Source organism: Neolamprologus multifasciatus, chromosome 5 (assembly GCF_963576455.1).
Source record: "Neolamprologus multifasciatus chromosome 5, fNeoMul1.2, whole genome shotgun sequence".
In the NCBI taxonomy this organism is placed as follows: Eukaryota; Metazoa; Chordata; class Actinopteri; order Cichliformes; family Cichlidae; genus Neolamprologus; species Neolamprologus multifasciatus.
This window is the reverse complement of record NC_140443.1, coordinates 2,104,567-2,115,758: the sequence shown is the minus strand read 5'-3', so window position 1 is coordinate 2,115,758 and position 11,192 is coordinate 2,104,567.

The window sequence follows — 11,192 nt, the reverse complement described above, 5'->3', positions numbered from 1 at the left end:
GAACTCATAAATAGTGCATGTTACAGTATTTCATGTAGTTATTATTCAGCTTCATAAACAAAGAAACCCAGAAACACACAATAAAAAGGAATGACAGCGACGCGACTGAAACAAAGCTGCTTTGTACACGACGCCACAAATCAAATCAAACGTTTATTTTCCCAAACATTAACACCACTTTCTCTCTTATATTATTTTACAGTTTACATTTCAAGAAGACGATATTCTTGAAATGTTTTTGTGTACTTTAGTCGGAGTCAGAGTAGTGGACAGTTCATCACCACAGTGTTGGAGACAGGTCACTGAAACCATCACCTGACTGTAAACAAGTGCTCGCTGACATGGCTGAAAAACACATCAAAATCTGCAGTTCCTCTAACGCCCAGCAGAGGCTTCAGCAGTGAGTCCCGTTTTAAACTTGTGAAACTTTACAGCACAGAGAAACACGTTTACAGCCTGATACAAAAACCGTTGGTTTCCATACATGTGTGCATGTTAACCTCTTTTAATGTAAACAGTGTTAAAGGTGGACGTTGCAACTGTGACGTCACTTGCTGGTTGGGACGTTCTGAAACCTCGAGCTGAGCGTTCACCGTCGACGTCTTGATGTTTTGAAACGAGCTGTTGAAGAGAAAGGAGTGGATTTAACTGTGAAAGTGGATTTTCATGAGCCAGCGAACAAACCGTGGATACAACGCCTTTCTGACCAGATGAGTCACTGAGCCTATAAACTCATCAGGAAGGTGTTCAAAGAGGTCAAGGCAGACAGCTGCTTTTCCAGCTACAGATACCGCCCCCTGTGGCCATTTAAAAGATTGCAGGTGTAAGAGACATAGAGACTTAGAGAGTTTTATTGTCATTGTGCAGTTTCTTGCACAGTGAAATTGGGTAGCTTACGGAGACATGGGGACATGGGAGAAAAAAAAAATTAAGACAGACTTTTGCGAGATCTCGCAAAAAATTTTGCGAGATCTCACCAAAGTTTTAGCCGCATTCTTCGGAGGCCGCCAGCTCGAAGCCGACCGGGAGGTCGAGGCATGATGTGCCGGGAAAGCGGTGTTCCTCCCGGCTGTAGTAGGTCTCGACCTCCCGTTAGCTTCGAGCTAGTGGGTGTCAGATCTCCAAAAACGTCGGAGCACTTTTGCAAATATGTGATGTCTTGTAAACCGAGCAGATATCTGACGTTTACACAACTACATTCACGCCTCAAAATATCTTAAAAGTGTATTTTGTGACCCAGAAAGAGTAATATTACAACTAAGTAGCTGCCGCCATTGTTGGGATTCAACTTTTGCGAGATCCCGAGTTAGTTTTACGAGATCTCGCAAAAGTCCGTCTTAATTTTTTTTTCTCCCATGTCCCCTGCGGGACTCCGTAGTAGCTGGACCACAAAGGTGCAAAAGTAAAGAGGGGAAAAAATATATATGTATACATATATGTGTGAGTGAACTATATACATGTTGTATGCATAGGAAACATTGAAACAGAAACATTGTGGGGCTGTATACAAGGGCGGTAATATGATGAAGAAAATAAGGGTGGAGGGGCTATGGTCATTTAGGGTGGGGATGGTGATTCCAATGAGACCAAAATATTGCACAATGTACTTGGTGCTACCTTGGGAATTTTTTTTCCATTTTATTTATTTGAATTATGGAATATTTTACCAACTTTTGGGATAAATATATTTTATATCTTGTTTTATTTGGACTTACTAAAGTTTAAACTTAGGGGTGTGGCCTCTTTGATTGATAGGTGTGTGGTGACACAGGTGGCTGTAGCTGCTAGCTGCCTTCTAGGCTTCAACTCAGCTAACTGTCCCTGAACCGTGTTTGTGCTGTTGGAGCATTTTTAATGACGTCATGTGACCAATAATATGGCTGCTGTGAGGTTACTATACCAACAGACCTGAACTCCAGTTTGATGAACTGAAGGATTTTAATTGGGTGATACTGAGCACTGATCAGAAGGTATCTCTGTCTCTGTAAGGCTCCCAAACAGTATCGCTAACCAAGCTAGCTAACATTCTTTCGTGGCTCGAAGGAAGTTGCATGGTGAAACAAAAAAACCAACCAGGCTTCAAAATAAGGACTCCAGATCTTTCACATGGATAAAGCATCCTCTTTCAAAGCCACCGCCTTAGCTGGCAAATTTTACAGAGCGCGCTCTGCAGTAAACCTGAATGAGTTCTTTCTTCTGCTTTGCTTCAGCTCTCTTTCACAAAAGTCAGCCTGCTTGTCCTGACAGACAGACGGACAGACACGTGATGAGGCTGATAATAAACCTCCAAAGAAGAGACAGAGCTGGAGAGGAAGAAGTGACCTTTAGCTCTCAGCAGGAAGAAGAAGAAAGAGCCAGCTGATGACCCTCGTATGAGTCAGCAGACGCACTTGTGAGGTATAATCTCCGTGACGACGGCGGGACAGAACAGAATAAACAAACTGAGCTCTTCATGAATACCTGTGTGTTAAAAATGTCCAGGCAGTGTTAACGTGATCACAGTAATGAAGCACTTATTAAGCTGTAAGCAAACACCCCCGTCTGACAGCTGCCACGCCAAATAAAAGATGGCGCCACGAAAGACGTGATTATGTCACTTAGCAGACGGCCGGATGAGCGCAGCCTGCAGACCTCACCTAAATATCCAGGTGCTGATCAGAGAGATTTAGAAATGCTTCATCCTTTTCCTGCAGCTGCTGTTTGATGAATAATTAATGTTTGTGTCCAAATGCTTGAAAATAACCCCAAATGTTCCGAGCACTAGACGGAGAGACCTGAAAGCTTTGGTGCGTTATTGAAGACTGAATATTACATTTTAAATTAAATCAACATGAACTGATCTCCACTCAGATCGCCCAGAAGAACAGAACACAGACTTCATCTGTTCATCTGTTCGGCTGCAAAACTCCTGAGTTCTTCTTTCGGTTTGTACAAGGTCAGATGGCAGCTGCGTAAATATTTAACTAAAAGCTTCAAAAACCGGACTTCGAGCGGCGATGGTGGGAGTAGTGGGCGTTTCCCCCCACAGAGGGACAAAAGGACCCCCTGATGATCCTCTAATCGCCTGAGCCAAGGTGTGAAACTGGGTGTGGGTCCCAATCAGCCAGAGTTTCAGGTGAGCTCATTGTGAAACCTGGCCCCACCTTATCATGTGATTTCCTGAGGTCAGATGGCCCAGGATGTGAGTGGGCGTTAAGGCGTCTGGGAAGGGATCTCAAAACTGGATTATAGATGGCAGACAGTTGGTTGAACTGGAGTCCAATCCTCAAAGTCCACTCCACAGATTACAGTCACAGCACTTAAGAAAGCATTAGAGTTCGATTAGAGGGCCAGCAGCCATTGCAGGTATGTGATGTTATTCTCAATACTATCAGCGTTGCTGAAGCGCCCATAGTCAGCTAAGTGCTAATTATTGTGGAGAGACTCTTCAGCTCTTTTTTTGAAGCAAACTTCTGGAACTGTGGAGAGCAGCTGTCAGCCAATAGCAGCTAAGCATGAAGATAACCTGATGTCAAAGGAGCTTGCAAAGAAAAGCGTCTGGACTTCTTTAAGTTACTTGAAGACGTTTCACCTTCATCCGAGAGGCTTCTTCAGTTCTAAGGTCAAATGGTGGAGAGTCCCAGATATAAACCTGGTGGGAGTTTCCCCCCACAGAGGGACAAAAGGACCCCCTGATGATCCTCTAATCGCCTGAGCCAAGGTGTGAAACTGGGTGTGGGTCCCAATCAGAGTTTCGGGTGAGCTCATTGTGAAACCTGGCCCCACCTTATCATGTGATGTCCTGAGGTCAGATGGCCCAGGATGTGAGTGGGCGTTAAGGCGTCTGGGGAGGGATCTCAAAACTGGATTATAGATGGCAGAGAGTTGGTGTCGTAAACCACCGCCTCTGTTCAAAGATGGTCGCTCACAGTGGACATAGATGCTTCTTTCACTCCTCTTTCAAACCATCTGTCCTCTCTGTCCAAAATGTGAACATTGGCATCCTCATAGAGTGACCTTTGACCTTTAGATGCAGATGGACAGCTGAGTCTTGTCCTGTGGAGGTGGCTCTTCTGTGTTGTGCCATGCGCTTGTGAAGTGGCTGTTTGGTCTCTCCGATGTAGAGGTCTGGGCATTCCTCGCTGCACTGTACAGCATACACCACATTGTTAAGTCTGTGTTTTGGCGTTTTGTCTTTCGGGTGAACCAGTTTGTGTCTGAGTGTGTTGCTGGGTCTGAAGTACACCGGGATGTCATGCTTGGAGAAAACCCTCCTGAGTTTCTCTGATACACCGGCTACATAGGGGATGACAATGTTGTTGCGTCTGTCCTTCTTATCCTCCCTCGCTGGTGTCTGATCTTCTTTTCTTTCTAAGCAGCGATGACATCACGTTAGCTACTTGTGTGAACAGATCCCAATGAGACCTGAATCACCCAGGAAACCACTGAAGGACCACTAAAGACCAAAGAACCAACCGCTTACCATCCACCATGTCGCCGGCAGCTCTCGCGCAGTTTAACTGTTGCGAGACTTTTATTGTTGATGTTCCAAATTACCAAAAATATTATCTGAACAAAGCGGTGGACAATAACTGAACCCTCAGGCTTGGAGATCAGTTAGTGACCGATTAAATGTGAATTCCCGAACAGATTGGTTGCCATTGGTTGCCGAAGGTTATTTGCTGTTTCCAGGTGAAACTGCTCGTGCTAAAAGCCCTCCTGCACTTTGGTTGGTAGCAGGTTGTCACAGTCGTCCGTAGTGTTTGTGGAAGACGCCGACTTGTCTGCAAACACTCGCCAACTACTCGCTGAGCGGACGGGAAACGGTGCTATGCAAACTGGACACACAGTGTTCACCTTCAAAGTAAAAGTTGTGTCTCTTGAAATGTGTTGGTTTCAGAATGAGGCCAGCTTTGACTTTGAAGGCAAATGTATTTTATTAAAATGTGGTCTCCTGCCATTGGTCCATTGTCAGACTGACAGCTGGAATTGTATAAAAGAGTCGCTGGTGGGAAGCTCTGCTGACACGGGTGGTTTTCAGAAACATGTCGATAAAAATAAACAAAAAGTGAAGCGTGCAGCAGGATGAAGGCACGTCACCCTGCAGGATAAATCAGGTTTGAGACACAGTTATGTGCTGTAGGTGTGATGGAGCTGGCAGGTGAGCACAAGAGGAGGCGATGCCCTGCAGGTAGGGTAGGTTAAGGCGGCGTTCTGCTGTGCACCAGCTGACCTACTTAGAAACGATAACTAACCTTTGATACACGACAAAAACAACAACTTCTCGGGCAGGTCCTGAATCGCTCTCTGGCCTGTTTGCTCTGTAATTATGTGGAAACGATGTAATAAGTTGGGTCAGGAATGAAAATGTTCATCAGCATGTGGCTGAAAGGGAGCAGATGTTGTAACTCTGCATGACTACAGCAGGAATGCAAACGATTCACAACGTGTCTGAGCATCTTACGGTTTTTAGGATTTGTTTTCTCATGATAATGAAGATGGTCACTGAATTTTAGGCCATGCAAGGTTTCCTTTCCAAACCTTTATTAAACCTGGAAGTGAAACTCTTCAGGTGAAGGATCTTTTCGCAGCTTAGCTGAGAGAACCAACCCGTTTTGAAGACGAGTGTTTATGACCTGCAGTACTTTTGTTTCGGTTCTCTAAACGTCAGAATCTTCCCACGTCGGCACGCGATCCGAGGACCAACGGTTCGTTTTGTTTCCCATCCTGCGACTCCTTCATGCATGCGCTGTTTGAACAAAGGGTGACGCGGAGCAGAAGCAATCCTTCGATTTCCAAAAGGCTGCGTCGCTCAGCCCGATGAGAAATGTGTTCCAGCTGCAAAAAGTGAGAAGCCTCACAAAGCGCCGGACTTACTCCAAAGTTTTTACTCTGTCCATTCATGTTCCAAATCTTTGAGTTGCTGCATAAAAATCCATTACTTGAATTATTTGGTGTAAATCGCTGCAGGGCTAAAATTATGTGTCCATTTTGCTCATCGTGCACTTTTCTGAAATAACTCACAGACTCACTGTCTGCACGTTTTTACCTGATGCAGTTGGTGAGCTCTCAGCTTCTTATGTGGGTAAGCGATTCTGTGACCCAGGATCCCAGTAATCAGACCAGTTCACGACCCAGTTCAGGTCGTCAGGTCCGGCTGGAATAAACACTTTTAGGCCTCCAAGCAAACTGGGTGACTTTTCTACTTCATACGACTCAAGTGGGGCGATCGTGGCTCAAGAGTTGGGTGTTTGTCTTGTAATCGGAAAGTTGCTGGTTCGAGCCCCGGCTCGGACAGTCTCGGTCGTTGTGTCCTTGGGCAAGACACTTCACCTACCGCCTACTGGTGATGGTCAGAGGGGCCAATGGCGTGATATGGCAGCCTCGACTCTGTCAGTCTGCCCCAGGGCAGCTGTGGCTACAACTGTAGCTGCCTCCACCAGTGTGTGAATGTGAGAGTGAACGAATAGTGCAATTGTAAAGCGCTTTGAGGGGTCCCGAAAAGCGCTTTCTAAATGCAATCCATTATTATTATTATTATTAAGTGCAGCAGAGGAAGAACAAAGTGTTGACTTGATCACAGTTTGTGATATTTAAAAGTAAGAACTGTTGACCGTCCCAGTGACAAACTGACAAAACCAGAGCCGTGGTTTCTGTTTTCACGTTTAAAAGAGGTTTAGGCTCAACGTTCAGCCTTGGATTCAGAGAGCAGCGTGGGTTACTCCCCGTCGATGAACCAACTCTTTATCTATTAGGAGCTGCAGGAGTCTGATCTTTCAGATTTTTCATCTTTCCAGAGAGGGAGCTGTGTCCATGTCCACTTTCAGAGATCAGGGTTTCCCCTCGTCTGTATATTCATGCTGACTGTAAAGAGCTCCTGTTGGTCGGTGCTCATATTACATTTCCAAAGTTTCAACTCAGGAGGTTCTGCAGCTAATCATTTTTTACTCTTGGTCACCGAGGGGAGATTTCCCTTATGCTGTCATCGCAGACACATGGAAACTCCGCCCTCCTGCTGTTAGTGAAGAGCAGCCAATCAGGAGAGGAGCTGACTAAGATCCAGTATCATACAGAGCTTCTCTAATTATAACACAGAGCACATCAGTTATCCTCCTGTCTAGTCAGCCAGCACAAAGGCTACGTTAGAAAAGTCGTTTCTAGAGGACGGACTTTTATCTCAGCATTAAATTTTCTTTTCTTTAAAGTGTTTTTGGAGGATTAACCTCGCTGTCCATTCATAAAGAAGCAAAAAGGTCCCAGTTCTCCCAGCTTGTGCCTCAGCACAGTTCAGGTTTAATCCCACCAGGACAAACACAGGAGCTCCTGCAGATCCTCAGGCTCATGCGTCTCATAATGAAAATACAAATGAGCGCTCATTGAAAGGAGGTGACACTAACATCTGAATGACAGCGTAGGTGGTGAAGCTGAGTTTGTAGCTTCAGTTATTTGAATATTAATAATCAGGCAGAGCCCTCAGGTATGCATCAGCATGCAGGAAATGATCATCTTACACAATACACATGTGTGCAGAAACACCTTCCAGGCAGCTGCATGCGTGATCGGGAAACAGCAACATGATGTCTTTGCTCCTGTTGTTGTCAAGTTTATTGAAAATGCAGAACAGTAACAGCACAGCCGACCTGCTGCCCGACCACAGGCATAAAAACAGCACAAAGAGATGTTAAACTGCACAAAAAAAGACAGCAAGGGCTCACAAAGAGATGCAGGACTCCTCGAAAGAAAACTAAAAGGATCAGAAAGATGAAGAATTATTTAAAAAATGATCAAAAAGACACAAAAGTGCAACAAGCAGATCAAATGGGCCACGGGGAGGAATACAAGCAGTTCATTCTTGACTGAAATGACTCGTCCTCTTTCCTAAAGGAGACAACGAAGGAAAATAACACAAATAAAAAAGCAAAAAATAAAAATAAACACTGCAAAACTTCCAAAACAACCCAAACAGGCATAAAACCACCAGGAGGAAATATGACAAATAAAACCGTTAAAGAGGAAAAACCCGCTTAAGGACCGTGTGGGGTTGGAGGTCGTGTGCGGGAAAGACAGAGCCGAGGCCTCGCTGCCGCTCAGACCATCAGACTCGTGTGTGTTCGCTGTTCTCGTCTCTTTCTGGTCACTTCAGTGTGAAAGTTTCACAGGTTGGACGATGAAAACGAGGCGAGGGGATAAAAGAGCGTGAAAGAGCCGAGACGTCAGCTCGCGTGTTACTCAAAGTGAAAACAAAGACGCTTCTCTGTGACGTCTCGCCTTCTGAGGAGATGACTAAGTGACCGCTTCCTGTTTGCTGTGGAGCTTTTAGCGTCCCGATGAAGGTCAGAGGCGTCGCGTGCAGGCTGTAAAATCACCGAGGTGGAGACCAGCAGAGAGGGAGGATGACGTGAACGTTTTCTTTTTTGGGTCATTTTCACGTGCTGAGCTCCACACTGACTCCATCAGGCACAGAGGACACAGTGTTACGCAGTCTGCACAAACTCCAGTTTACAGAGTCTCCGAGGACAACGGTCCTCGCTCTCAGCGCTGCGGGAAACATGAACAAAGGAATAAAAGCCTTTTGTCATCGACGAATATTTCCCAGCAACACGTGTGACAACTGATGAGACTTTTAAACACTTATTTGTTTGTCAGGGTCAAAAAATACCAATAATGAAACACTTCTTACACACTGTGTAAGCCATGCTGGCTCAGAGGCACCAGCACAGTCCACAGACTCCAGTTAGTGAAGCTGAGCAGTGTTGGCACACCTGTCAATCAAAGAAGCCACCCCCCTAACATCAAGCCTCATTAAAATCCAAAAGCCTCGATGAAATGCACGGGACTACGGAGCCCCGCAGGGGACATGGGAGAAAAAAAATTAAGACGGACTTTTGCGAGATCTCACAAAACTAACTCGGGATCTCACAAAAGTTTTGCGAGATCTCGCAAAAGTTTTGCGAGATCTCGCAAAAGTTTTGTGAGATCTCGCAAAACTTTTGCAAGATCTCGCAAACGTTTTAGCCGCATTCTTCGGACGCTGGCTTGAAGCCGACCGGGAGGTCGAGGCACAATGTGCCGGGAAAGCAGTGTTCCTCCCGGCTGTAGTAGGTCTCGACCTCCCGTTAGCTCGAAGCTAATGGGAAGAATGCGGCTAAAACTTTTGCGAGATCTCGCAAAAGTTTTGCGAAATCCCGAGTTTGTTTTGCGAGATCTCGCAAAAGTTTTGCGAAATCCCGAGTTAGTTTTGCAAGATCTCGCAAAACTTTTGCGAGATCCCGAGTTTGTTTTGCGAGATCTCGCAAAAGTTTTGCGAAATCCCGAGTTAGTTTTGCAAGATCTCGCAAAACTTTTGCGAGATCCCGAGTTTGTTTTGCGAGATCTCGCAAAAGTCTGTCTTAATTTTTTTCTCTCCCATGTCCCCTGCGGGGCTCCGTACGGGACGAGCGTTTTCAGAGAATCCAAACAGGTCCTGAGCAGCTGTCATGAAGCAGCATGAAGTTGCATATTTTAACACGGCAGCCTTTGAGGACTGACTCACTGCTGGAGCCTCCGGTGGACATTAGAGGAACTGCAGGTTTGGGTACTTTTCACTCAGATTCCTTCCTGGTCTCACATCTGAACTCTGGAGCAGATCTCCTCCTTTGCAGGACTTTTGGAGGAATCTTGAGAGTTTGACCATCCAGGCCGAGTCTGCATGTGTTTTGTGGACTCTTATGATGGAGAGTGGTTTGTGCTCAAGTGTGGCCAGGATGAGAGCCAACACCTCCTCAGTCCTGGTTTCTCTGCTGGAAAATGGTGCAAGGATCTAAGTTTAGAGTTCAAGTATCTTGGGATCTTCACATCTTATTCACAGGTAATAAGGCAGTGGAGTGCGACGTGGACCGGCAGGTTGCTGCGGCGTCAGCAGTAAATACTCCCATGCCACTCCCCCTGCTGATTCAGCTGCTCCCTGTCAAGTTCAGGGTCCAATTTAAGATCATAATCATGACTTATAGGGCGCTGCACGGTGTAGCTCCAACTTACTTAAGTGATCTTCTTCTTTCCTATCACCCCAGCAGGTCCCTGAGGTCTTGTGACCAGGGCTTGCTGGTTGTCCCGCATACAAGGTTAAAAACAAAAGGTGACGGAGCGTTTGTATCAGCGGAGACTCTGGAACTCGCTCCCTTTGAGTTTGAGATCTGTGGACTCAGTCACGTCTTTTAAAAATCTGTTTAAACTTGCGTTTGGGTGATTTTGTTTTGTTTTAGATTTGAATGTCTGTTTTCTGCCTCTGTGAAGCACTTTGTGATTTTATCTTGAAAGGTTCTATATAAATAAAATTTTACTTACTTACTTAATTCAGGAGGACTTTTGATTTATGCTCCACCCTCACCTCCGCTCATGGGATATGGGTGATGATCGAAAGAGTAAGGTCCCAAACACAAATGAGTTTCCTCTGTAGAGTGGTTGGGATCAGCCTCGGAGACGGGGTGAGGCGCTCGGGCATCTGGAGGGAGCTTGGACTAGAGTCACTGCTCTTCTGTGTCTACAGAAACCAACTGAGGGATCTGTTAGGATCTCTCCTGAGGTTTTACGCCACAGGGTCGAACCAGAACCAACTGGAGAGATTTGGTATCCCTGGCCTGGGAACGCCTCGGGACCTTCCAGGAGTAACAGGGAGAGGGTCTGCCTAACCTGCTGACACTGTGAAGAGATCACAGGATGTTCTCTGCACTGAGATCATTTATTGGGTATAATGGTTTCATCGATCGCTGTATGTAAACGACTTTACTTCTTTATAAAGTTTCAAATGTTTTACGCTTCTTAGTGTTTTGGCCCAACATAAATAAATAAACATAAATGTGCTTCCAGGTCCAGCTGTGTTATTGTCTGTTTGACGTGCATGGAGAACACTTTGACTTGTGGCTCAGTCTTCCTCTCAGAACAAAGACGGGAATGTGATTCAGGATCAGCCGCTGGCTTCTGCACGATAAAACGTGGAGTGTGGCGCCCTCTGCAGGAGGAATGAATCTGTGCAGAGAAAACTGGTTTTATATTAATGCAACAATTCAGAAACAAACTCTCAGACCCTGAAAACAGTGTCAGGTTTCATTTGAGCAGGTTTACGTCGATTTGACCCTTTCAACACTGGCCGTTCAACACTATCACCCAAAGTGCAGTGATTCCAGAGTTTAAAGAAAAGACTCACATTTCAGCCGATTAGTTTGAAGAAAGCTTTG